The sequence below is a fragment of the Bubalus kerabau genome, chromosome 1 (assembly GCF_029407905.1).
Source record: "Bubalus kerabau isolate K-KA32 ecotype Philippines breed swamp buffalo chromosome 1, PCC_UOA_SB_1v2, whole genome shotgun sequence".
Taxonomy (NCBI): domain Eukaryota; kingdom Metazoa; phylum Chordata; class Mammalia; order Artiodactyla; family Bovidae; genus Bubalus; species Bubalus kerabau.
The window spans coordinates 92,042,515-92,068,526 of record NC_073624.1 but is presented as its reverse complement, the minus strand read 5'-3'; the positions used below and the strand labels follow the sequence as shown (position 1 = coordinate 92,068,526).

The 26,012-nt window shown below is 39.9% G+C and overlaps 1 protein-coding gene across 4 annotated transcripts in view; it reads right to left on the bottom strand.

Annotated features, from left to right (window-relative positions):
• Positions 1 to 26,012, bottom strand: part of SPATS2 (spermatogenesis associated serine rich 2) — a 158,581-nt gene that overhangs the window by 118,794 nt on the left and 13,775 nt on the right. Inside the window, exon 2 of one of the 4 annotated variants that reach the window (XM_055582886.1) lies at positions 22,509 to 22,624. The exons of the other annotated variants lie outside the window; for them this stretch is intronic. The gene's annotated coding sequence lies outside the window, so the exon portion shown is untranslated. The remainder of the gene's footprint in view (positions 1 to 22,508; positions 22,625 to 26,012) is intronic. 4 annotated transcript variants of the gene reach the window in all.

The following is a 26,012-nucleotide window of genomic DNA, read 5'->3' as shown; positions in this document are numbered from 1 at the left end:
ATACAAGTTTCCAGATTCTTCTGAGTTGTTTTTTTTCCAGTTTGATTTTATTAAAACTCTATTAGAAGTACCTGAAATAATCAGGTTAATCCAAGAAGTCAAATATTACTATTACTATTATCTATTCCATATGCCCATAAATGACTGAGAGATATATCCCTTAAGTTTACATTTTTCACAGCACACAACCAATTACCATCTACTCATTGTTTATAGAGTCCTTTCTGTAGTACTATTATAAAAGGTAACACTTAAAAGGACCTTCGGGAATTCCCTGGTGGCCCAGTGGTTAGGACTCCATGTTTTCACCATTAAGGTTTAATCCTCATCAGGCAACTAAGACCCTGCAAGCCACAGGGCAGGGGCAAAGAAAATGTAAAATTAAAATAAATAAATAAAAGGACTTTGTGCCTTTGGAACACTATTCTTCAAATTAGGTGTAGCCTTCACAAAGTTGGTGCCTCTCAGCGATCAGATAGTAATGAGTGTAATAAATTCAAGAACTTCAGCTAGAACAAATTACTATGATTGACATACTCCCATATTATCTTAATTATTGAGGTCTAGTAATAACTTATGAAATATTAACCTATATCCTCACTAGCAACTTACAGTCTGTACCCTGACAATGAACACTTCTGTTATGTTCATTCAATTGCCTACTAGGTACTAGACATTGTTCTAGCCCAGAGGTCAGCAAACTGTTTCTGTAAAGGGCCAAACAGCAAATATGTTGGGCTTTACAGGCCTTACAATCTCCGCTGCAATACTCAACTCCACTGTTGTGGTGTGAAAGCAGCCGCGGACAATACACTAATGCATGAGCAGGACTATGTTCTAATTAAACTTCACTTGCAAAAGCAAGTAGCAGGGTGTTTTTGGCTTGTGAACCCCTGTTCTATGCTGCTGGGGAGACAGCAGTGAAGCGAATTTTTAGAAGTTAAAATTGTTTAATTAATTAAAATATACATGTATACAAGCAGCCTAACAGATGCTAATAAGTCTTTGAAGAAAAATCAAGTGGGGTCACGGGGGTAAAGAGACCTAGGACTTCACTAGTAAGATGACATTTGCGCCTGACATTGAAAGAAAGAAGAAAAGCCACACCACCTCCACAAATAAAGCATTTCAGGGAGAGGCAATGGCAAGTATAAAGGCTCTAAAGAAGGAACAACCTGGCATCTTAGGAAAACAGCAAGGATGTCATTGTGGCTAGAGGGACATGAGCAGAGGAAAGTCACAGGAAATTAAGCCAGAGATAAACTGAGGCAAGGTTCATCTTTTAAGGCCACTGTGAGAACTTAAGTTTTTTTTTTTGGTTTGCTTGATTTTAATTAATTATTTATTTGGCTGTGTTGGGTCTCAGTTGTGGCACAGACTCTCTAGTTGTGCTGCACAGACTCAGTTGCTCTGTGGCATGTGGCACCTTAGTTCCCTGACCAAGGCTCAAACCTGTGTCTTCTGCATTGAGGGGCAGATTCTTAATCACTGGGCCACCAGGGAAGTCCTATAACTTTGTTTTTGACTCTGAGATGGAAAGCCCCTGGAAAATTTTGAGCAAGGAGGGACAACCCAACTTGACTTGACTTTCTTTTAAGAGGATCATTCTGGATGTCTATTGAGAACCGACTGTACAGAGATAAGGAAAAAGGCAAAGAAATTAGTCAGACCTAATGCAATAATCCAGGAAAAACAGAATGGCAATCTGAATCTTGGTGGTAGCAGCAGAAACGGTACTGAAATGGTATTGATCAGATTCAGTATGTGTTTTGAAGGCAAAACTAACAGATTAGATGTGAAATGTTACAGAGAAAAGCATCAACTAGGTTTACGGATCAAGTAACCAGAAGGAGTCTCTATTTCCTGATATGGGGACGACTGTGGGAAAAATCTTGGGCGAAGCATATTAAAGTTCAAGATGCATATCAGACACTCACATACAGAGATGTTAAGTGGCCAATGAGATAGACAAGTTTGGAGTTAACACACTTTTACATTATGATTGTCCCCAATACATTTGATCTCTCAAACTGGGTGATAAAATCCTTAAGAACGAAACCACCTCACTTTCACTTTACTCACAGGTAAATAGGGGTGCTGGGGGGTGAAAGCAGCTGTAACTGACAGCTGACAGCTGACAAAGGAATATATATAATCAAACAAAGCTGACAAAAACTAGAAATATCAGCATTCCAAGATTACACTCATCCCTCAGTATCCACTCAGAGAACGAGTTCCAGACACCTGCAGATACAAAAATCCTCAGATGTTCAAGTCCCTTATATAAAATGTCAAAGTATTTGCATACAACCTAGACATCCTCATGGATACTTTAAATCATCTCTAGATTACTACTTATATTAATAATATCTAATATAATTAAAACACACTATCAGTTCAGTTCAGTCGCTCAGTCGTGTCTGACTCTTTGCGACCCCATGAATTGCAGCATGCCAAGGCCTCCCTGTCCATCACCAACTCCCAGAGTCTACTCAATCTCACGTCCATCAGATTGGTAATGCCATCCAGCCATCTCATTCTCTGTCGTCCCCTTCTCCTACTGCCCCCAATCCCTCCCAGCATCAGGGTCTTTTCCAATGAGTCAACTCTTCCCATGAGGTGGCCAAAGTATTGGAGTTTCAGCTTTAGCATCAGTCCTTCCAATGAACACCCAGGGCTGATCTCCTTTAGGATGGACTGGTTGGATCTCCTTGCAGTGCAAGAGACTCTCAGGAGTCTTCTCCAACACCACAGTTCAAGAGCATCGATTCTTCGGCACTCAGCTTTCTTCACAGTGTCCAACTCTCACATCCATACATGACCACTGGAAAAGCCATACCCTTGACTAGATGGACCTTTGTTGGCAAAGTCATGTCTCTGCTTTTTAAAATGCTATCTAGGTTGGTCATAACTTTCCTTCCAAGGAGTAAGCATCTTTTAATTTCATGGCTGCAGTCACCATCTGCAGTGATTTTGGAGCCCAAAAAAATAAAGTCTGACACTGTTTCCACTGTTTCCCCATCTATTTCCCATGAAGTGATGGGACCGGATGCCATGATCTTACTTTTCTGAATGTTGAGCTTTAAGCCAACTTTTTCACTCTCCTCTTTCAACAAGAGGCTTTTTAGTTCCTCTTCACTTTCTGCCATAAGGGTGGTGTCATCTGCATATCTGAGGTTATTGAGATTTCTCCCGGCAATCTTGATTCCAGCTTGTGCTTCTTCCAGTCCAGCGTTTCTCATGATGTACTCTGCATAGAAGTTAAATAAGCAGGGTGACAATATACAGCCTTGACCTACTCCTTTTCCTATTTGGAACCAGTCTGGTGTTCCATGTCCAGTTCTAACTGCTGCTTCCTGACCTGCATATAGGTTTCTCAAGAGGCAGGTCAGGTGGTCTGGTATTCCCATCTCTTTCAGAATTTTCCACAGTTTATTGTGATCCACACAGTCAAAGGCTTTGGCATAGTCAATAAAGCAGAAATAGATGTTTTTCTGGAACTCTCTTGCTTTTTTGATGATCCAGCAGATGTTGGCAATTTGATCTCTGGTTCCTCTGCCTTTTCTAAAACCAGCTTGAACATCTGGAAGTTCTCGGTTCACGTATTGCTGTAGCCTGGCTTGGAGAATTTTGAGCATTACTTTACTAGTGTGTGAGATGAGTGCAATTGTGCAGTAGTTTGAGCATTCATTGGCACTGCCTTTCTTTGGGATTGGAGTAACAGGCAAATTTGGCCTTGGAGTACGGAATGAAGCAGGGTGAAGTTAATAGAGTTTTGCCAAGAGAACGCACTGGTCATAGCAAACACCCTCTTCCAACAACACAAGAGAAGACCTACACATGGACATCACCAGATGGTCAACACCGAAATCAGACTGATTATACTCTTTGCAGCCAAAGATGGAGAAGCTCTATACAGTCAGCAAAAACAAGACCGTGAGCTGACTGCGGCTCAGATCATGAGCTCCTTATTGCCAAATTCAGACTTAAATTGAAGAAAGTAGGGAAAACCACTAGACCATTCAGGTATGACCTAAATCAAATCCCTTATGATTATACAATGGAAGTGAGAAATAGATTTAAGGGACTAGATCTGAAAGATAGAGTGCCTGATGAACTATGGACTGAGGTCCATGACATTGTACAGGAGACAGGGATCAAGACCATCCCCACGGAAAAGAAATGCAAAAAAGCAAAATGGCTGTTTGAGGAGGCCTTACAAATAGCTGTGAAAAGAAGAGAAGCGAAAAGCAAAGGAGAAAAGGAAAGATATTCCCATTTGAATGCAGAGTTCCAAAGAAGAGCAAGAAGAGATAAGAAAGCCTTCCTCAGCGATCAATGCAAAGAAATAGAGGAAAACAACAGAATGAGAAAGACTAGAGATCTCTTCATGAAAATTAGAGATACCAAGGGAACATTTCATGCAAAGATGGGCTCGATAAAGGACAGAAATGGTATGGACCTAACAGAAGCAGAAGATATTAAGAAGAGGTGTCAAGAATACGCAGAACAACTGTACAAAAAAGATCTTCACAACCAAGATAACCACGATGGTGTGATCACTCACCTAGAGCCCGACATCCTGGAATGTGAAGTCAAATGGGCCTTAGAAAGCATCACTACGAACGAAGCTAGTGGAGGTGATGGAATCCCAGCTGAGCTATTTCAAATCCTGAAAGATGATGCTGTGTAAGTGCTGCACTCAATATGCCAGCAAATTTGGAAAACTCAGCAGCGGCCACAGGACTGGAAAAGGTCAGCTTTCATTCCAATCCCAAAGAAAGGCAATGCCAAAGAATGCTCAAAAAAACACACAATAGATAGTTGTAAATGCTATGTAATCAGTTGTCAGGCGGTGGCAAATTCAAGTTACACTTTTCAGAACCTTCTGGAATCTTTTTTTCCAATCTATAGTTGGTTGAAACTGTCCATGCAGAACCTGAAGATAAGGAAACCCAACTACATTTACCCTATGAACAAACAGCTGTACAAATATGTAAGTCAGTAATTCCTGAATGTATATGTTATAGTACAAAATATTTCTAATTATCTTTAGCTACACTTAACATTATTTTTAAATGACATATTTAAAAAGGACTACTACTAAAAATGGAAGAAATTATATATAAAAGAGTAAACATAAATTATTAGAAAATTTTATGTGTTATTCTCACAGGATTTGTTAGGCAGCAAATGAAATTATATAAATGAAAGTCATTTAATAAACACTGACTTGGGACTCACCCTGTGCTGGAAATAAATGGTAGAGATAAGAAAAAGCAAGCCATCATTCAAGCTCAAGTCTGTTCTTGAGAGAGAAAAATATAAACTATTATGATACAATGTGATCAGTGGAATGGAGACAGACTTGGGATCAAGACATCTGGATCTGAATTTTACCACCATTCCTGGCTTACAGTCTGAGCTGCTAACTATGCTTAGCTTGCTGACCATTCAAAAACAGGCAGCAGGCCATACCTCTGAGCAGCAGTTTGCCAACATCTGGTGTATAGGAATACTGGGAACAAAGACTGATCAGAATTGATGATTCTGTGCCCTGTTCCCCTGGCTAAGGTAAGGTTTGGAGGCTGAAGAGGCAAACATGTCACTGGACATTAACTTTTCTCCCTATTCTCTTTGCCTGGCTAATTCTCACTCTCCTTTCAGGTCTCGGATCAGAGGTCACCAATTCCAGCACCTACACTCTTCCCCTCCCGACCCCAATTTGAGACTGATCGATGCTCTTTCTACAGGCTTTCAAGAAGCCTTCACTACTTCTATCAGAGCTTTCCCATTAAACTGTAACCTCTGTTCACAGTAACTGTCTTTCCTGCTAGACTGTAAACCCAGGAGGGTTTACAGGAACCTGTAAGGAGGAACCTGTCTATCTGCTCCACACGATCTCTGAAGCATCTAGTTCAGTGCCTGGCACATGGCAGATGCTAGGAAATACCCGCTAAAATGAATGAATCTAGCAATAGTCAAGTTTCCCATCCAGCAACAGCTTTTTCAAGAACCTGTCAGAAGACAGATCCTTGGGCAGGTTCTCTCCTTCCAAACAGTACTTTCGTCTCCCCTCACAGCACCCAGGTCAAACTCTTTCCCTCTCCTAACTCCTCTGTTTCCTTAGTCAGATTGAAGGGACTGAAAGCTAATCCTGCCTGAAACCTTGCTCCCTTCCCTTTCCAACTCTAAAGTGCAGAGTCCCCACTTCCTTACTGTAATTGTGCTGTCATGTCCCCATCAAGCAAGCAACAGCATCATTTACCAGTTTCCAGGATATTTAAGGGCAGGGTACGGAAAACATCCAAATATTCTACTTTTCAGTAAGAAAGGGGAGAAAACAGAAGCAGGAAAGGTAAACAACAGGAAACAGAACAATGAAGTCTAGTTATTAAAGAGCTGGATTAACAGCTCTTTTTATGGTAAACCACTTCGGCCCTAAGAGAAGAAAAGGAGTAACAGAGCTCCAACTCTGCACTCCCCCAGCCTCTACACCTGCACCAGCAGTAAAGGACCCTTTGCTCTGCAGCTTCTTCCCACACCTCTACTCTGCATCTTCTTATACTACAACTTGCTTGGAAACATCAAGACTAATCTCATTATGATCTCTAACCTTCTTTTATATCACTCACTGCAAGAATTCCAGAATTCTGGAGCTATCCTAAATCCTCCACTCACATCCCCATATAGCTAAGTACATCCCCTTTCATGAACTACCCCCTTTCCTACTAATCCCTCAATTCCTGAAATCTTTTCACCATATCCTCTGGAACTTATCAACAAAATCTCCTATATTTTGACCTCTTGTCTGAATGATCCCTTCACCTTTTTGCTCAAGAGGAAATCTAACAGATGAGGCCACTGCTCTCTCTACAGTCTGATCTGTGGCTGTTTTCTCTCCCACACCCCTGACACTATGTACCTGGAAGGGGGGGTGGGTGGGGGTGGGGGGTGGGGTGGAGTAGAAGGAGGTACTCACCGTGTACCTTGTTTCTGTTTCCGGATTATTCCCCTCAATTCCTCCCTAAAAAAGCCCTCTCTCAGACCATACCTCCACCTCCCCACCCCTCTGTTATATTCATCTAGATAAGGTGGGTCACTTCTCGAGCCTCAAAGCTTTTAGTTCCTACCTCACTGGCCTGTCATAATTCCAGGTGATTTCAAATGTTCACCTAGATGACTGCTATGATACTCTGACCTCAGTTCCTTGACCTCTTGCATGCAATGATCTTGTTCTTTATGCTACTTTAGCCACTTGCTTCCTCTGTCAACATACTAGAACTTGTCAATATGATTAACTCTAGCCCTTCCATAGTCTCCACTTCATCTGCATCCCTCTGTCCAATCACCACTTCTTATCTTTGCAGTTGCTCCTTCTAGCACCCCAACTACAACAAGATCTCAACAGAACTTATAAGCAATTGATCCTACCCTGCTCCTATCCTCATTTCTGACCTTAGCGTAGAGCTCAAGGTCCACCATTACAATCAGTCCCTTTCATGCACCTCGAGACTCCTGCACCCTCCAACACTTCATCACACTTGCCTGGGAAAACACCTACCCTTGTTAAATACAACTCCCTGTCAAACAGGATATTCAAGAGACAACTGGAGTCAAACCTGACTTTTGAACTCACGAGAGCTTTCTTTTTCCTCTTCAAGGGACAATATCTAAAGGCATTCAGGATGGTCCAGCATTTGATGTTCTGTCTTAGACTGTCCTGCAATATGGCCTCTAACAAAACTAGGCTGACCAAACTCCAGGTAATTGTTTACCTTCAAACCAAGAAGGTTGGGAATGTAGCAAAATCCAAACGTAGAGTGTGCCCAGGCCAACTTTAAGGAGTTTGTGCTGTGAGACCTAAAATTCTTACGAGGTTGTCCAAAACAAAAAAACAGGTCCGCAGGGCTTATCATGCTTCCATGTGTCTGTGGCAAGATCAAGCATATTTTTCTTACTAAAGAGCAGAAAATCGTTTGGAAGTGTTAAAGGCACACACACAGAGTCAGAAAACTATATTTTTAAAATGAGGCTTTTTTGAATAATAATAAAAAAAAAACCAAATGCAAAAAGAGAGAAAGAAACAATTGGAAATTTGAAAACTGATAGGATATTTGATATTAAGGAATTGTTAAATTTTTTGATGTGGTAATAGTTATTCTTTGGTAAATGTACATATCTTCTAGAGCTATAATATGAAATATTTATGCATAAAATATGATATCTAGGACAGCTTCAAAATAAGGGTGGAAGTGGGTAAGACTACAAATAATGCAAGATTGGCCATGAGTTAATATTTGTTGAACTGTGTAATGTGCCGAGGTCCAGCCCTGGCTGATCCAGGGTATTCGAAGGAGAGACGACTAGGCGACCTATTCAAATGTTAATTAGAGATAATAAAGAGTAATAGAATGAGGATAGCTCAGTAGGAAAATTCAGTGGAGAAAAGAAGCTGAGTGGCTTGGTTTACTCGGAAAATCAATATAACCCGTGACACCAGGTTAGCTCTGACCACGGAGGCCGCAGGCGCCCTCTCGAATAGCGGAAGGTGCCCCACCTTAGACACCTTCTTGAGTGGGTCTTAGAAGCCCAGGCAAATAAATGGTCGCAGAGGATATCCGCGCTCCAGATGGACACTCAGCTGAAAATTGAGGGGAAGAATGACATGGGGAGACCAAGCGTTGGTGAGCAAGGCCCATAGCTTTATTTTCAACAGAGGCTTTTATACCCTAAGTTACACATAGAGGATAATAGGGGATGCAAAGTCAGCAGTCTTTGATGCTTATCAAAAACCAGGGTTTCTTTCCTGCAAATTTATCTTATACAAATGGTTTAGGTGATTTACATCATCTTCTGGCCAGAAGGCCTATTAACATTTTATGACTCTTGACAAGGACTTATCAACAAAGACTTATTTTCTCTAAGAGTAATTATTTTAAGGTTTGGCGCCATCTTTCGAAGATAAAATTACATTCCTATAGGGTGGATGTGTAATGGGTTTACAAAGGAAAGAATTTATTACCTTAAGGGTCTAAAGTTACTAACACCAAGGCCACTACTTATTTTTTCTACATACCAACTATATTAATTAATACACATTCAAGGATACAATACAGGGGATGTGGAAACTTGGCAGCAAGCATTGGCTCATCAATGAAATCTTTTACTAGTTTTATTCTGACAGTTTCTAACTCTCTGAGAGGCTCTAAGCTATTTGAATATCTTAAGCTTCCCGTGCCTCTTGAGGCTGGGAGACTGTAAACAATCGTATGCATAGCTGTAGGTGTCCGGGTAAACTTGTTAGGCAAGTTAGAGAGCCATCTGAGGGGTTTGGATTTAAACACTCCTAATTGCCCAGGAACTTTATTAATTGGAGCTGTAAGTTAGCTCTTTGACAGAGAGAGCGAGATGATGGTGGGGGACAGCCCCCAGTAAAGTCAGAGGTGAGAGCACAAAGCAATAAAGTAGGCAGACTCTGGTTTTTGGGGGTAGATGCTCGAGAATATCCGGGGGCACTCCCGAGGCTCGATGCCGCCTTTGCGTATGCCGAGCCCCCTTCCTCATGACCTTTGTCACGAGTGGAATGTCTCTTGCCGGCTTCCGGCAGTAATGACTGCATGAGGGTTCTCTTTCTTTTGCATATTTAAAATTTTCCCTAATAACACGATAAAAAATACAACCATTTCTCAACTCTATGCCTGTACCATGCAAATCATCATGGCTTTGAAAAGAAATAAATGAAAACACACACACACACACACACATCTATACAAAACAGTCTCACTTAAAATTCACAATCACTAACTTCAAATGGCCTGGGAGCTCAGTATGATAATCCTGTAACTTTTGTCTTGGATATTCATTCTCCCACACCTCCCTACAGGTCCAGTTTATGTTCCTTTCTCCTCAAGACATTAACATCTCTCCATCCTCACTCCCAGACGCTGCCCTTCCTTCCATTTTCTCAGTGAAACAGGAAGCAATCTCCATCACTACCAGCATCTGTTTCCATCTGCCTTATCTTCCCTCTTGTGATTTTCTGAGGATGAACTGACCGCTCCTATCTAAAGTCAATGCCTCCACTTGGATACCAGATCCCAAACCCTTCTGCCCTGGCATTCCTCATTCTCACTTCGTATTACCACTGTTTCCCTCTCTACTGGATCATCTCTGTTGACACTGTATTAACACATTGTTACTTCTCCCATTTTTAGTTTTTTATTGAGGTATAACTGACAGATAATATTATCTTAGGTTCAGGTGTACAATTAACTTTTCCCATTTTAAAAGACAACTCTTATCTGCAGTTCCCCTCCAGCTATGTTTCCTTTTCTCTGCTTTCCATGACAGCAAAACTCCTAGAAGAAGGAAGAACAGTGCCTGGCACATGGACCCCGTATTTCACTGATTCTAAGATGCCTTTTCTTTCTTTCTATTTTAACGTCTCTGAGATCCAGACACAATTCATGACAGAACTGTTACTTGTTTCTTCTAAGCACCTATGACACTACTAACCTGAAACAATCTCTAATTAAAAAATCTCTGCTTGAGTTTTTGGTACCATATAGATAGTGTGAATACAATCTGAAAACCAGTTCAAATTCCAAAGAAACTTTTTACCCATCCTACACAACACCAAGGTTGAGACATGCAAGCTGCCTTAGTGTCCTTTTCTGTCCGGTGGGCTTCTCATTTACACCCTCAGGTAGCTCCCCAGCTTTATGCAGGGCCTCTTACAGATTACCCAACTTGGGTCTAGTTCTCTTTTTTAGCAGTCTATAAAATAATGATGAATTTTACAACTGATGATACCAAAATTGCAATACAAGTATATTATTTAGAGAAGTGGAGGCAAATACCAAAAAGTATTAACTATTAATAAAAAAAAGGTATCAGAAAAAAGGACTTCCCTGGTGGTTCAGTGATTAAGACTACACACTTCCACAACAGGGGGCACAGATTCAAGCCGTGGTCAGAGAACTAATAGCCAGCAATGCCTCATGGCATGGCCAAAATAGAAACAAAAAAAATTTTCAATGTTAAAAAAAAACTAAAAGTAACTCTGAAGACAGGGAAAGGTGCTTTATCGTTTTTAAACAAACTACAGAACTATCAGATTCTACAAAGTATGTGTACATGTAACTTTGATAAAAATGAACCCTGAAATTTCTTGGGTTCCAAAACGACTGCAGATGGTGACTGCAGTCATGAAATTAAAAGATGCCTGTTCCTTGGAAGAAAAGCCATGACAAACCTAGACAGCATATTAAAAAGCAGAGACATTACTTTGCCAACAAAGGTCTGTCTAGTCAAAGCTATGGTTTTTCCACTAGTTATGTATGGATATGAGAGTTGGACCATAAAGAAAGCTGAGCGCCAAAGAATTAATGCTTTTGAACTGTGGAGTTGGAGAATACTCTTGAGAGTCCCTTGGACTGCAAGGAGATCAAACCCATCAATCCTAAAGGAAATCAGTCCTGAATATTCATTGGAAGGACTGATGCTGAAGCTGAAGCTCCAATACTTTGGCCACCTGATGTGAAGAACTGACTCATTGGAAAAGACCCTGATGCTGGGAAAGACTGAAGGCAGAAGAAGGGGATGACAGAGGATGAGATGTTTGGATGGCATCACTGACTCAACGGACTTGAGTTTGAGCAAGCTCTAGGAGTTAGTGATGGACAGGGAGGCCTGGCGTGCTGCAGTCCATGGGGTCACAAAGAGTCAAGGCACTGAGCGACTGAACTGAACTGACTGAAAACCTAACTAAAAGAAAAAAATGATCTTTGACAAAAAACAGGAGAGGAAAATGTATGTGGACATGGGAAAAATGCAGGAGTGAGAAGGCAGGAATCTATTACATCTATCTGGCAAGGGCCGAATAAAGGACAAAAATGAAAGGAAGAAAAATCTAGTACAGTTTTGCAAGGACTAGAGACAAAGCATGCTGAACTGCCCAAGATGGAACAAGTCGAAATCATCAGGTTGTTTTAACTGTAATTATAAGGAATTGTACAGAAACAACCTTCTCAACCAAGTTCCACATTACCTATGTACATCTCCACTTGAAAACTCAAATGGAACAAGTCCCTAATAAAAGAACTGCTTAACTCGAATCATTTTCTAAAAAAACAAGAGGTGGGTAGGTTTTGTACATTTAAAGTATTAAGAATGTGTGAGGGGAGAAAAAAGAATATACATAATCCAGCTAAATCTACCAAAAATTAATAATATTATCCAGATTTCCCATGCTAAAAAAATTAACTTCTCTCAATTGGATTCATCTACTCCCTTACAGTGCCTACTTCTTAGTTCTTAAGAGTGCCTACTCCAGTGCACACTCAGTTGCTCAGCTGTGTCCCAACTCTTCAACCCTATGAACTGTAATTCTTGCTCCTCTGCCCATGGGATTCTCCAGGCAAGAATACTGGAGTGGGTTGCCATTTCCTCCTCGAGGGGATCTTCCCAACCCAGGGATCAACCTGCATCTCCTGCACTGGCGGGTAGATTCTTTACTACTCAGTCACCTGGGAAGCCCATCTACTCTAGGCAGTCCCCCAAATAAGAAACTTGGGAAGTGATGCTAGATTATTTCCCATCTTCCCCTACCTTAATCCAGTTATTATCGTAATCGAATGTATTTCTAAATTCCCTTGAATTTATCTTCTCCATTCCAGCTAACTTGTATCAGGGCTTGATCTCTTTCCTATATTATAGCAATAGCTTTCTAATGTTTCAACTATCCTCCAGATAATTGCTGAAGGGATCCTTCTAGATTGAATGTAAGCCTGCTCATGTCACTCTTCTGCTTAAAACCTCCTAAGGAGTCTAAAATGAAAGCTTAACAGCTTTGCAAATATAACTCTTTACTAAATGACTCTACTCTGACCTCCATCCTTATTTAAAACTATTTTTCTCACTCATTCATTCAGTCACCAAATATTTATTGAGCACCTTCAACATGCCAGATTCTGTTCCAGGCACTGGGAAATACTCCAGTGAACAAAATAAAATGCCCTATCCTCTCAAAGTTTACACTCTAAAGGAAGAAATTACTCAGTGAACATATCCATCCATTTAACAAAATTTTTTGTGTATCTACCTGTATAAGCACTCTTGTCACTGCTGGAAATACAGTGATGAGCAAGACAAAGTCCCTACCCTCAGACAGTTTCTGTATGAAAACCTGATGAAATCTTAAAAAAAAGTACTAGATTAAGTGGAATTAAGAAGGTTGCAGAATACAAGAACAATATACAAAATCAATTGTATTTCTTTTGTTTTTGTTGTTGTTGTTACTGTTTAGTCGCTAAGTCATGTCTGGACTTAGTCGCTAAGCAACCCAAGTAGATATTTGTATAACTGATTCACTTTGCTGTACACCTGAAACTAACACAACATTGTAAATCAACTATACTCCAATACTGCTACTGCTAAGTCGCTTCAGTCGTGTCCAACTCTGTGTGACCCCATAGATGGCAGTCCATCAGGCTCCCCCGTCCCTGGGATTCTCCAGGCAAGAATACTGGAGTGGGTTGCCATTTCCTTCTCCAATGCATGAAAGTGAAAAGCGAAAGGGAAGTCGCTCAGTTGTGTCCAACTCTTAGCGACCCCATGGACTGCAGCCTACCAGGCTCCTCCATCCATGGGATTTTCCAGGCAAAAGTACTGGAGTGGGATACCATTGCCTTCTCTATACTCAAATTAAAAACTTACCAAAAAAAAAAAAAAGGATAAATCTCACAAAAGTTATGAAAGATTTGTACACTGAAAACTAAACAGCATTTTGGAAAGAAATTAAAGACCTAGATAAATGGATATATATACACTTATATCTGTTATTAGATTGGAAGACTTGATATTAGAATATCAGTTCTCCCCAAGTTGATTTTTTAATGTAGTTAATGTAATCTCAACTCAAATCCCAGCAGACAATTTTGTAGAAACTACAAGCTAATTCTAAAATCCATATGAAGATACTGAGGTCCTAGAATGGCCAAAACAACTTTGAAAAAGAAGTCAGAGGGTGAACACTACCTGATTTCAAGATGTGTTATAAGGTTATACTAATCAAGACAACGTGGTCCTCCCACATAGATTAATGGAACAGAATAGAGGGTCCAGAAACATTCTCACACATCACACATATAGAGACAACTGATTTTTGACAAAGATAAAAAGCAGTTTGGTCTTCCAACAACAGTACTGAAAAACTGGATATCCATATGCAAAAAATGAACTTTTAACCATAGTTTGGTATTATATACAACAGTTAATTCAAAAGAGATTGCAGGTATAAATGTAAAACCTAAAAACTATTAAGATTTTTAGAAGAAATCAGAAGTAAAAAAACTTCGTAACTTTGGTCTAGGCAAAGATTTCTCAGACATATCACCAAAAGCATGAAACTTTTGTTCTTTGAAAAGACAAGGCACAGATTAAGAAAAAATATTTGCAAATCATATATCTAATGAAAGACTTGTATCCAAAATAAAGAACTCTCAACATAACAATTAGCAAATGAACAACTCAATTTTTCAAACAGGAATATGACTTTAAAACATTTCACCAAAGACGAGCATGAAAAGTTGTTCAACTTTCTCAGTTACTAGGGAAAGGCACATTAAAACCTCACTTATCACTATAGAACCATTAGAAAGGCTTAAGTTTTTAAAAATTAAAAGACCACATCAAGTCTTGCCTAGAATGTAAAGCAACTAGAACTCCTCAAGAGGTGTAAACATGGCACAACCACTTTGGAAAGCAGTTTGGCAGTTTCTTTAAAAGTGAAAGTAATTAAAGCATTCGACCTAGTCATTCTACTCCTAGGTATTTATCCAAGAGAAAATAAAATACATGTCCATACAAAGACATGCACACAAATCAGCAGTTTTATACGTAGTGGTGAAAAACTGCTAACAATTCAAAAGTCCATTCAGTTCAGTTCAGTTGCTCAGTCGTGTCCCAACTCTTTGTGACCCCATCGACTGCAGCACGCCAGGCCTCCCTGTCCATCGCCAACTCCTGGACTTTACTCAAATTCATGTCCATTGAGTCGGTGATGCCATCCAAACATCTCATCCTCTGTCATCCCCTTCTCCTCCCGCTTTCAATCCTTCCCAGCATCAGGGTCTTTTCCAATGAGTCAGTTCTTCGCATCCGGTGGCCAAAGTATTGAAGTTTTAGCTTCAGCATCAGTCCTTCCAATGAATATTCAGGGCTGATTTCCTTTAGGATTGACCGGTTGGATCTTCTTGCTGTCCAGGGAACTCTCAAGAGTCTTCTCCAACTCCACAGTTCAAAAGCATCAATTCTCTGGTGCTCAAGCTTTCTTTATAGTCCAACTTTCACATCCATACATGACTACTGGAAAAACCATAGCTTTGACTAGACAGACCTTTGTTGGCCATTAGTGAATGCATAAAAAATTTAATACACACTATCCATCCATAAACATGGGTTAATCTCAAAATAATTACACTGAGTGAAAAAAGCCAGATGCCCAACACAAAAAATTAGTATGCACAGTATGATTCCACTTATATAAAATAGAAAATGCAAACCAATTTAGTGATAGAAAGTAGATTAATGGTTGCCTGGGGTAGAGGGAAGGAAGTAGAGGAGGAAGGGCATGACAAGATAAACAAGGAAACTTTGGGGACTAATGGACAGTTTATATGTCACACTTATCAAGCTGCCCATTTTAAACACATATAGTTTATTCTATGTCTGCCTGCACAGTTCAACCCCTGGTCTGAGGCATATCAGAGCAGCAACTAAGCCTGTGTGATGCAACTACTGAAGCCCTCACATCCTAGAGCCTGTGCTCCACAACAAGAAGCAACCGCAACAAGAAGCCCTCATACCACAATGAAGAGTAGCCCCAACTCGCTACAACTAGAGAAAGCTCGCAAACAGCAACAAAGACCCAGCACAGCCAAAAATAAATAGTGGAAGAGGAAGTCGTTGCTCAGTTGTGTCCGACTCTTTGCAACCTCATGGACTACAGTCCATGGGATCCTCCAGGCCAGACTACTGGAGCAGGTAGCTGTTCCCTTCTCCAAGGGATCTTCCCAACCCAGGGATCAAACCCAGGTCTCTGGCATTGCAGGTGGATTCTTTACCAACTGAGCCACCAGGGAAGCACAATAAAATTAAGGATTGGTTGAGGAAGGAATTCTTATACACTATTAAAGGGTACACGCATTGGAACAACCTCTTTGGAAAGCAAAATAAATAAATAAACAATAAAAAACAAGGTGGGGAGAGCCACAGATAGGGAGAATACTTGCAATGCATATTGACTAAGGATCTGTATCCCAATTAAGAATACCTATAACTCAATCTAAAACAAAACCAAACAACTGAATAGAAAAATAAGACATGGTAATGAACAAACAATTCACAACAGAGGAAAAATTAAATGACAATAAACAAATTAAAATATGCACAAACTCTGGACTTCCCTGTTGGTCTACTGGCTAAGACTCCCTGCTCGCAATGCAGGTGGCCTGGGTTCAATACATGGTGTGGGAACTAGATCCCACACGCCCCAACGAAGAATCTGCAAGCTGCAACTAAAGATCCCACATGCTGCAATGACAATGTAAGATCTTGCATGTCGCAACTAAGATCAGGCACACACAGCCAAATAAATAAATAAATATTTAAAAAATATTCTCAAACTCACTAACAATTGAGAGACTACAATTTTAAATATAAAATAGTACGACACACAACATCAGCAAAAGTTGTAAAGAACCAATAAAATTATAGATTGGCATGAGGAAGGAATTCTTATACACTAGTAAAGGGTACATACATTAGAACAACCTCTTTGGAAAGCAAAATTTGATGGTACCTCACATGCACAATCCTGAGACCCATAAACTCTACTCACTACAACACTGTTTGTAATGGTTAAAAACTGCTAACAACAAGCAATGTTAACAATTGCTTAACATTCAGTCCAGTTCAGTTCAATCGCTCAGTTGTGTCCGACTCTTTGCGACCCCATGAATCACAGCACACCAGGCCTCCCTGTCCATCACCAACTCCTGGAGTTCACTCAAACTCACGTCCATTGAGTTGGTGATGCCATCCAGCTATCTCATCCTCTGTCATCCCCTTCTCCTCCTGCCCTCAATCTCTCCCAGCATCAGGGTCATTTCCAATGAGTCAACTCTTCGCATGAGGTGGCCAAAGTATTGGAGTTTCACCTTTAGCATCAGTCCTTCCAATGAACACTCAGGGCTGATCTCCTTTAGGATGGACTGGTTGTATCTCCCTACAGTCCAAGGGACTCTCAAGAGTCTTCTCCAACACCACACTTCAAAAGCATCAATTCTTCAGCGCTCAGCTTTCTTCACAGTGTCCAACTCTCACATCCATACATGACCACTGGAAAAACCATAGCCTTGACTAGACAGCCCTTTGTTGGCAAAGTAATGTCTCTGCTTTTGAATATGCTATCTAGGTTGGTCATAACTTTCCTTCCAAGGAGTAAGCGTCTTTTAATTTCATGGCTGCAGTCACCATCTGCAGTGATTTTGGAGCCCAAAAAAATAAAGTCTGACACTGTTTCCACTGTTTCCCCATCTATTTCCCATGAAGTGATGGGACCGGATGCCATGATCTTACTTTTCTGAATGTTGAGCTTTAAGCCAACTTTTTCACTCTCCTCTTTCACTTTCATCAAGAGGCTTTTTAGTTCTTCTTCACTTTCTGCCATAAGGGTGGTGTCATCTGCATATCTGAGGTTACTGAGATTTCTCCCGGCAATCTTGATTCCAGCTTGTGCTCCTTTCAGCCCAGCGTTTCTCATGATGTACTCTGCATAGAAGTTAAATAAGCAGGGTGACAATATACAGCCTTGACCTACTCCTTTTCCTATTTGGAACCAGTCTAGTGTTCCATGTCCAGTTCTAACTGTTGCTTCCTGACCTGCATATAGGTTTCTCAAGAGGCAGGTCAGGTGGTCTGGTACTGCCATCTCATTCAGAATTTTCTACAGTTTCTTGTGAGCCACACAGTCAAAGGCTTTGGAATAGTCAATAAAGCAGAAATAGATGTTTTTCTGGAACTCTCTTGCTTTTTTGATGATCCAGCGGATGTTGGGAATTTGATCTCTGGTTCCTCTGCCTTTTCTAAAACCAGATTGAATATCTGGAAGTGCACAGTTCATGTATTGCTGAAGCTTGGCTTGGAGAATTTTGAGCACTACTTCACTAGCGTGTGAGATGAGTGCAATTGTGCGGTAGTTTGAGCATTCTTTGGCATTTCCTTTCTTTGGGATTGGAATGAAAACTGACCTTTTCCAGTCCTGTGGCCGCTGCTGAGTTTTCCAAATTTGCTGGCATATTGAGTGCAGCACTTTCACAGCATCATCTTTCAGGATTTGAAATAGCTCAACTGGGATTCCATCACCTCCACTAGCTTTGTTCGTAGTGATGCTTTCTAAGGCCCACTTGACTTCACATTCCAGGATGTCTGGCTCTAGGTGAGTGATCACACCATCGTGATTATCTGGGTCGTGAAGATCTTTTTTGTACAGGTCTTCTGTGTATTCTTGCCACCTCTTCTTAATATCTTCTGCTTCTGTTAGGTCCATACCATTTCTGTCCTTTATCGAGCCCATCTTTGCATGAAATGTTCCCTTGGTATCTCTAATTTTCTTGACGAGATCTCTAGTCTTTCCCATTCTATTGTTTTCCTCTATTTCTTTGCATTGATCGCTGAGAAAGGCTTTCTTATCGCTACTTGCTATTCTTTGGATCTGCATTCAGATGCTTATGTCTTTCCTTTTCTCCTTTGCTTTTCGCTTCTCTTCTTTTCACAGCTATTTGTAAGGCCTCCTCAAACAGCCATTTTGCTTTTTTGCATTTCTTTTCCGTGGGGATGGTCTTGATCCCTGTCTCCTGTACAATGTCACGAACCTCAGTCCATAGTTCATCAGGCACTCTATCAGATCTAGTCCCTTAAATCTATTTCTCACTTCCACTGTATAATCATAAGGGATTTGATTTAGGTCATACCTGAATGGTCTAGTGGTTTTCCCTACTTTCTTCTTATTAACAGGCAAATGAATTTTAAAATGTATAGCCACAAAACTAAACACTTGCAGAAAACTTAGAGTTACATTTAAAGAAGGGACACAGATAGGATCGCTGTGTGTTATTTCTTACAACTGCGTGTGAATCTAGAATTATCTCAAGACCAAAGGTTAATGTTAAAAAAACAAAAGGAAAACAATGGAATGATCAAAGCAGTTTCAGGATGATGCTATCTTGTGAACAGAGTCAAGAGATACAGGAAAAAAGATCATATAGTTAGTTGTAGGATATTGTCAAGATCCTCACATTTCTTTTGGGTAGTGAGTTTGCAGATGCTTAGTGCATAATTAATAATAACTAATTACAGGCAAAAGTAAAAAAAAAAAAAAGACAAATCTCAAAAACCATGCTAAGCAAGAAAGGCAAATTGCTATTTTTACAAAGCTTAAATAAAATATTGTTTTTCTTCAATCTAAGAAGTGACAATTAAGACACATCATTATCTTACAAACCATTAAGAAAAAACTTTGCCAATTAAACTCTAATCAACTGTAAAACAGGCTTCCTGGCTAGCCCAGCTGGTAAAGAATCCGCCTGCAATGCAGGAGACCCTGGTTCAATTCCTGGTTTGGGAAGTTCCCCTGGAGAAGGAACAGAATATCCACTCCAGTATTCTCAGGCTTCCCAGGCGGCTCAGATTTAAACAATCTGCCTGCAGTGCAGGAGACCTGGGTTCGAAAGATCCCCTGGAGAAGGGCATGGCAACCCACTCCAGTATTCTTGCCTGGAGAATCCCCATGGACAGAGGAGCCTGGTGGGCTACAGTCCATGGGGTCACAAAGAGTCAGACGCGACTAAGCACAGCACAGCAACTATAAAACACATCACAAATTCAGAGATTAAATGAGAGGGATATGCATCTTGTAACCAATAGAATACTCTTCTCTCTAGCTTGAGTATATATTCACAGTGCAAATTTTTAAAGCATGCAGGGGACTAATATCACTGCATATGTTATTTTGGCTACTTCTGGAGAAGAAAGGAGAATGACCTAATTGTCATGCTTAAAAAAAAAAAAAATCTGATGCCTAAAGTGTGGTCTGTTAACACCATTTACAATAAGAGAAATCAGGGCTTCTTAGAGAAATGGCTGATGCCATGTTAACGGAAGGAAATAAACAGATGAGCCTAGGATATTTCTTGTGCCTAAAAGCAAGAAAGCTGTCAAACACTATTGGGGTCTTACTATAAGGAGTCAACTTAAGTGAGTTCCCACTTAGACTAAGATAGGACAATATGAACTACAACACAAATAATGTCTACAGTTCCTGAAACATATTAAATACATTAAAATCCATTAATTCCATAATCTAACAAAAAAACCTCACTGGTCACACTACTGAACTTTAGTAGGGCACTAACTCATTTGACTATGCTAAATATTGATGAAGAGAAAAAACCAAAACATTTATTCTGCCTCTCCTGCATAAACCATATGCTTCACAGTAATCAAAGAGTTAAAGAAGGAAAATTCTTTATAGAAGGATTCCAGCTAATTAATACAGAATAATAATAGCATTTAAAAACCACGGTTTTGCAAGCCTTAAGAAAAGAACAGATCTAAGCAACAATCATCAATGACTGTTAAAACCATTAGATGAAAGGCTCATGGAGAACTTTTTTTTAGAAAAGGATGGCTTGTGTTTACCATACCCAAACCCACTGATCAAGAGGAGTCAGATAAACAGATGAAACTAAGAATTGAAAAAAGGTCGGTAATTGCTAAAGTTAGATCAGGGTACATAGGAATTCATGATATTCTTCCACACGTGTGGAATGTTGAAAATATCCACGATAAAAAAAGTCAATTAAAAAAAGATATGAAGCAAATGGCATAATTATGATGAGACAAAGCACTGTGGCTAAGTACACAAGTGTTTTCATATTATTCTCTATTTTTATCTGTGTATCTGAAATATTTCACAGTATGCAAGACTTAAGGTAAAACTATCAAACAATAAAATAAAGACTGGAGTATAGAGAAGGAATGGGATTTAAAGCATCCTAAGATTCTTGTATTGCTCAGGAAGGCAAAGAAACTAATTTTAGAGTTCAATATACGTGCATGTTAAAAATTTAAGGGTTAATTCCTAAAAAGAAAAATACATAAAGTGTTCAACTTGAAAAATCAGTAGAAGAAAAAAAAGAACACACATGAGAATAAGAAACATGGCTTTAAAAAAAGGTATAAACTAAAACGGCATAAATAAATCTTAAACTATCAGTGAAAAGTGTAGTTACACAATCGTGTCCGACTCTTTGTGACCCCATGGACTGTAGCCTGCCAGGCTCCTCTGTCCATGGAATTCTCCAGGCAAGAACACTAGGGTGGGTTGCCATTCCCTTCTCCAGGGGATCTTTCCAACCCAGGGATCAAACCTGGGACTCCCGCATTACAGGCAGATTCTTTTCTGAGCCACCAGGGAAGCCCAAACTATCAGTAATCACATTAAAAATGAAAACACTAAACTTATCAAAAGACAGATTACCAGACTGATTTTTTTATATATGCTTTTCAAAAAATTGGGGTGGGAGGAGATAGTTGATTTACAATGTTGTCAGACTGACTTTTTTAAACCCAGCTACTTACAGATTTTTGGGGGGGGGGGCGCTCCAAAATCACTGCAGATGGTGACTGCAGTCATGAAATTAAAAAACGCTTACTCCTTGGAAGAAAAGTTATGACCAACCTAGATAGCATATTGAAAAACAGAGACATTACTTTGCCAACAAAGATCCGTCTAGTCAAGGCTATGGTTTTTCCAGTGGTCATGTATGGATGTGGGAATTGGACTGTGAAGTTAGGCCTGGTAGATAGCAGACAGATAGATCCAGGAGGTGAGGGTGTGGCTGTTGGGAGGGAGGGTAGGACAAGGAGTCCTGATCCTGGGGAGGGGAATTCTTTTAAATTTTTAATTAGTTTTGTACAACAGGATATTTTGATATGCATATATATGGTATATTATGGTGAAGTGATCACTATAATAAAGCTAATTAACATATTTTCTCACATAGCTACCATTTTTTTGGTGATGCGAGTGCCTGAAATCGTTAGCAAACGTCCAGTATCCAATACAGTACTGTCACAGATGGGAGGACACTAGAGAAATGATGGCTAATTGCAATGTGGGATCCTGGACTGGACGCAAGGACTTTTTAATATAAATAGAAAAACTGAGTCCAAATAAAGTCTACAGTTTAATACTATTATACTAATGTTAATTTCTCAGTTTTCATAAATACACTATGGTTATGGAAGATGTTAACAGTAGGGGAAACTAGAGAAAAGGTTTATGAGAACTCTATCTACTATCTTTATTCTTCTGTAAATATAAAATTATTTCAAAATAAAAAAAAATGTTTTCTAAAAAAAAGCAAGTTGGCAAGACTCACCAAAATTTTTCAAATGGATCACAATCTTGTCTAACTCAGTGAAACTATGAGCCATGCCATGTAGGGCCATCAACATGGATAGGTCATGGTGGAGAGTTCTGACAATACGTGGTCCACTGGAAAAGGGAATGGAAAAGCACTTCAGTATTCTTGTCTTGAGAAACTAAAGAACAGTATGAAAAGGCAAAAAGATATGACACTGAAAGATGAACCCCCCAGGTTGGCAAGTGCCCAACATGCAACTGGAGAAGAGCAGAGAAACAGCTCTAGAAGTAATGAAGAGGGTGAGTCAAAGCAGAAACGACACCCAGTTGTGGATGTGTCTGGTGGTGAAAGTAAAGTCCAGTGCTGTAAAGAGCAATACTGCATAGGAACCTGGAATGTTAGGTACATAAATCAAGGTAAATTAGAAGTGGTCAAACAGGAGATGGCAACAGTGAACATCGACATTTTAGGAATCAGTGAACTAAAATGGGCCAGAATGGGCGAATTTAATTCAAATGACCATTGTATCTAACAACGTGGGCAAAAATTCCTTAGAAGACATGGAGTAGCCCTCATAGTCAACAAGAGTCCGAAGTGCAGTACTTGGGTGCAATCTCAGAAATGACAAAATGATCTCTGTTCATTTCCAAGGCAAGCCATTCAATATCACAGTAATCCAAGTCTACGCCCCAACCAGTAATGCTGGAGAAGTTGAAGTTGAACGATTCAATGAAGACCTACACGACCTTCTAGAACTAACACCCAAAAAAGATGTCCTGTTCCTCATGGGGGACTGGAATGCAAAAGTAGGAAGTCAAGAGATACCTGGAGTAACAGGTAAATTTGGCCTTGGAATAAAAAATGAAGCAGGGCAAAGGCTAACAGAGTTTTGCCAAGAGAACACACTGGTCATAGCAAACACCCTCTTCCAACAACACAAGAGATGACTGTACACGTGGAAATCATCAGATGATCAATACAGAAATCAGATTAATTATAATCTTTGCAGCCAAAGATGGAGAAGCTCTATACAGTCAGCAAAAACAAGACCGAGAGCTAACTGTGGCTCAGATCATGAACTCCTTATTCCAAAATTCAGACTTAAATTGAAGAAAGTAGGGAAAACCTTTAGGCCATTAAGGCATGACCAAAATCAAATCCCTTATGATTATACAGTGTAAGTGACAAATAGATTCAAGGATTAGATCTGATAGAGTGCTTGAAGAACTATGGATGGAGGTTCGTGACATTGTACAGGAGGAGATGATCAAGACCATCTCCAAGAAAAAGTAAAGGAAAAATGGCTGTCTGAGGAGGCCTTACAAATAGCTGAGAAAAGGAGAGAAGCTAAAGGCAAAGGAGAAAAGGAAAAATATACCCATCTGAAAGCAGAATTTCAAGAATAGCAAGGAGAGATAAGAAAGCCTTCCTAAGTGAACAATGCGAAGAATTAGAGGAAAACAATAGAATGGGAAAGACTAGAGATATCGAAAATCAGAGATACCAAGGGAACATTTCAGGCAAAGATGGTCACAATAAAGGACAGAAATGGTATGGACCTAATAGAAGCAAAAGATATTAAGAAGAGGTGGCAAGAATACACAGAACTATACAAAAAAGATCTTAATTACCCAGATAACCATGATGGTGTGATCACTCACCTAGAGTCAGACATCCTGGAATATGAAGTCAAGTGGGCCTTAGGAAACATCACTACAAACAAAGCTAGTGTAAGTGATGGAACTCCAGCTGAGTTATTTCAAATCCTAAAAGATGATGCTGTTAAAGTGCTGCACTCAGTATGCCAGCAAATTTGGAAAACTCAGCAGTGGCCACAGGACTGGAAAAGGTCAGTTTTCATTCCAATCCCAAAGAAAGGTAATGCCAAAGTATGTTCAAACTATTGCACAACTGCACTCATTTCACATGCTATCAAAGTAATGCTCAAACTTTTCCAAGCCAGGCTTCAACAGTACGTGAAACGAGAACTTCCTGATGTTCAAGCTGGCTTTAGAAAAGGCAGAGGAACCAGAGATCAAATTGCCAACATCCACTGGATCATAGAAAAAGCAAGGGAATTCCAGAAAAACATCTACTTCTGATTCGTTGACTATGCTAAAGCATTTGACTGTGTGGATCACAACAAACTATGGAAAATTCTTAAACAGATGGGAACACCAGACCACTTTACCTGCCTCCTGAGAAACCTGTATGCAGGTCAAGAAGCAACCGTTAGAACCAGACATGGAACAACAGACTGGTTCCAAATTGGGAAAGGAGTATGTCAAAGCTGTATACTGTCAACCTGCTTATTTAACTTATATGCAGAGTTCAGTTCAGTTCAGTAGTTCAGTCGTGTCTGACTCTTTGTGACCCCATGGACTGCAGCATGCCAGGCTTCCCTGTCCATAACCAACTCCCAGAGCTTGCTTCAACTCATGTCCATTGAGTCAGTGAAGCCATCCAACCATATCATCCTCTGTCCTCCCCATCTCCTCCTCCCTTCAATCTTTCCCAACATCAGGGTCTTTTCCAATGAGTCAGTTCTTCGAATCAGGTGGCCAAAGTATTGGAGTTTCAGCTTCAGCATCAGTCCTCCCAATGAATATTCAGGATTGATTTCCTTTAGAATTGACAGGTTGGATCTCCTTGCAGTGCAAGGGACTCTCAAGAGTCTTCTCCAACATCACAGTTCAAAAGAATCAATTCTTCGGCGCTCAGCTTTCTTTATAGTCCAATTCCCACATCCATACAGGATTACTGGAAAAAACCATAGCTTTGACTAGACGGACCTTTGTTGGCAAAGTAATGTCTCTGCTTTTTAATACACTGTCTAGGTTGGTCATAGCTTTTCTTCCAAGGAGCAAGTGTCTTTTAATTTTGTGGCCGCAGTCAACATCTGCAGTGATTTTGGAGCCTAAGAAAATAAAGTTTGTCACCGTTTCTGTTGTTTCCCCAGCTATTTGCCATGAAGTGATGGGACCAGATGCCATAATCTTAGTTTTTTGACTGGTGAGTTTTAAGACAGCTTTTTCAGTCTCCTCTTTCACTTCCATCAAGAGGCTCTTTAGTTCCTCTTCGCTTTCTGCCATAAGGGTGGTGTCATCTGCATATCTGAGGTTATTGATATTTCTTCTGGCAACCTTGATTTCAGCTTGTGCTTCATCCAGCCCAGCATTTCTCTACTTAAGAGTACATCATGAGAAATGCCGGGCTTTTCTTTTATTCTTTTAACCTCTGCATGATATTCATCCCATAATATACATATACTGTTTTTTTTTTCCGATTTATATTTTGGTCTTTATTTGCATATATATCTGAAATTTTATTTTTTTAATTTTATTTTTTAACTTTACAATATTGTATTGGTTTTGCCATATATCAACATGAATCCACCACAGGTATACACATGTTCCCCATCCTGTTTTTTTTAACCATTTCCCACTTGATGGAAATATATGTAGACCTATAGATATATATGGAGGTATATAGATACCTGTATACATCTATCTGTTGTAG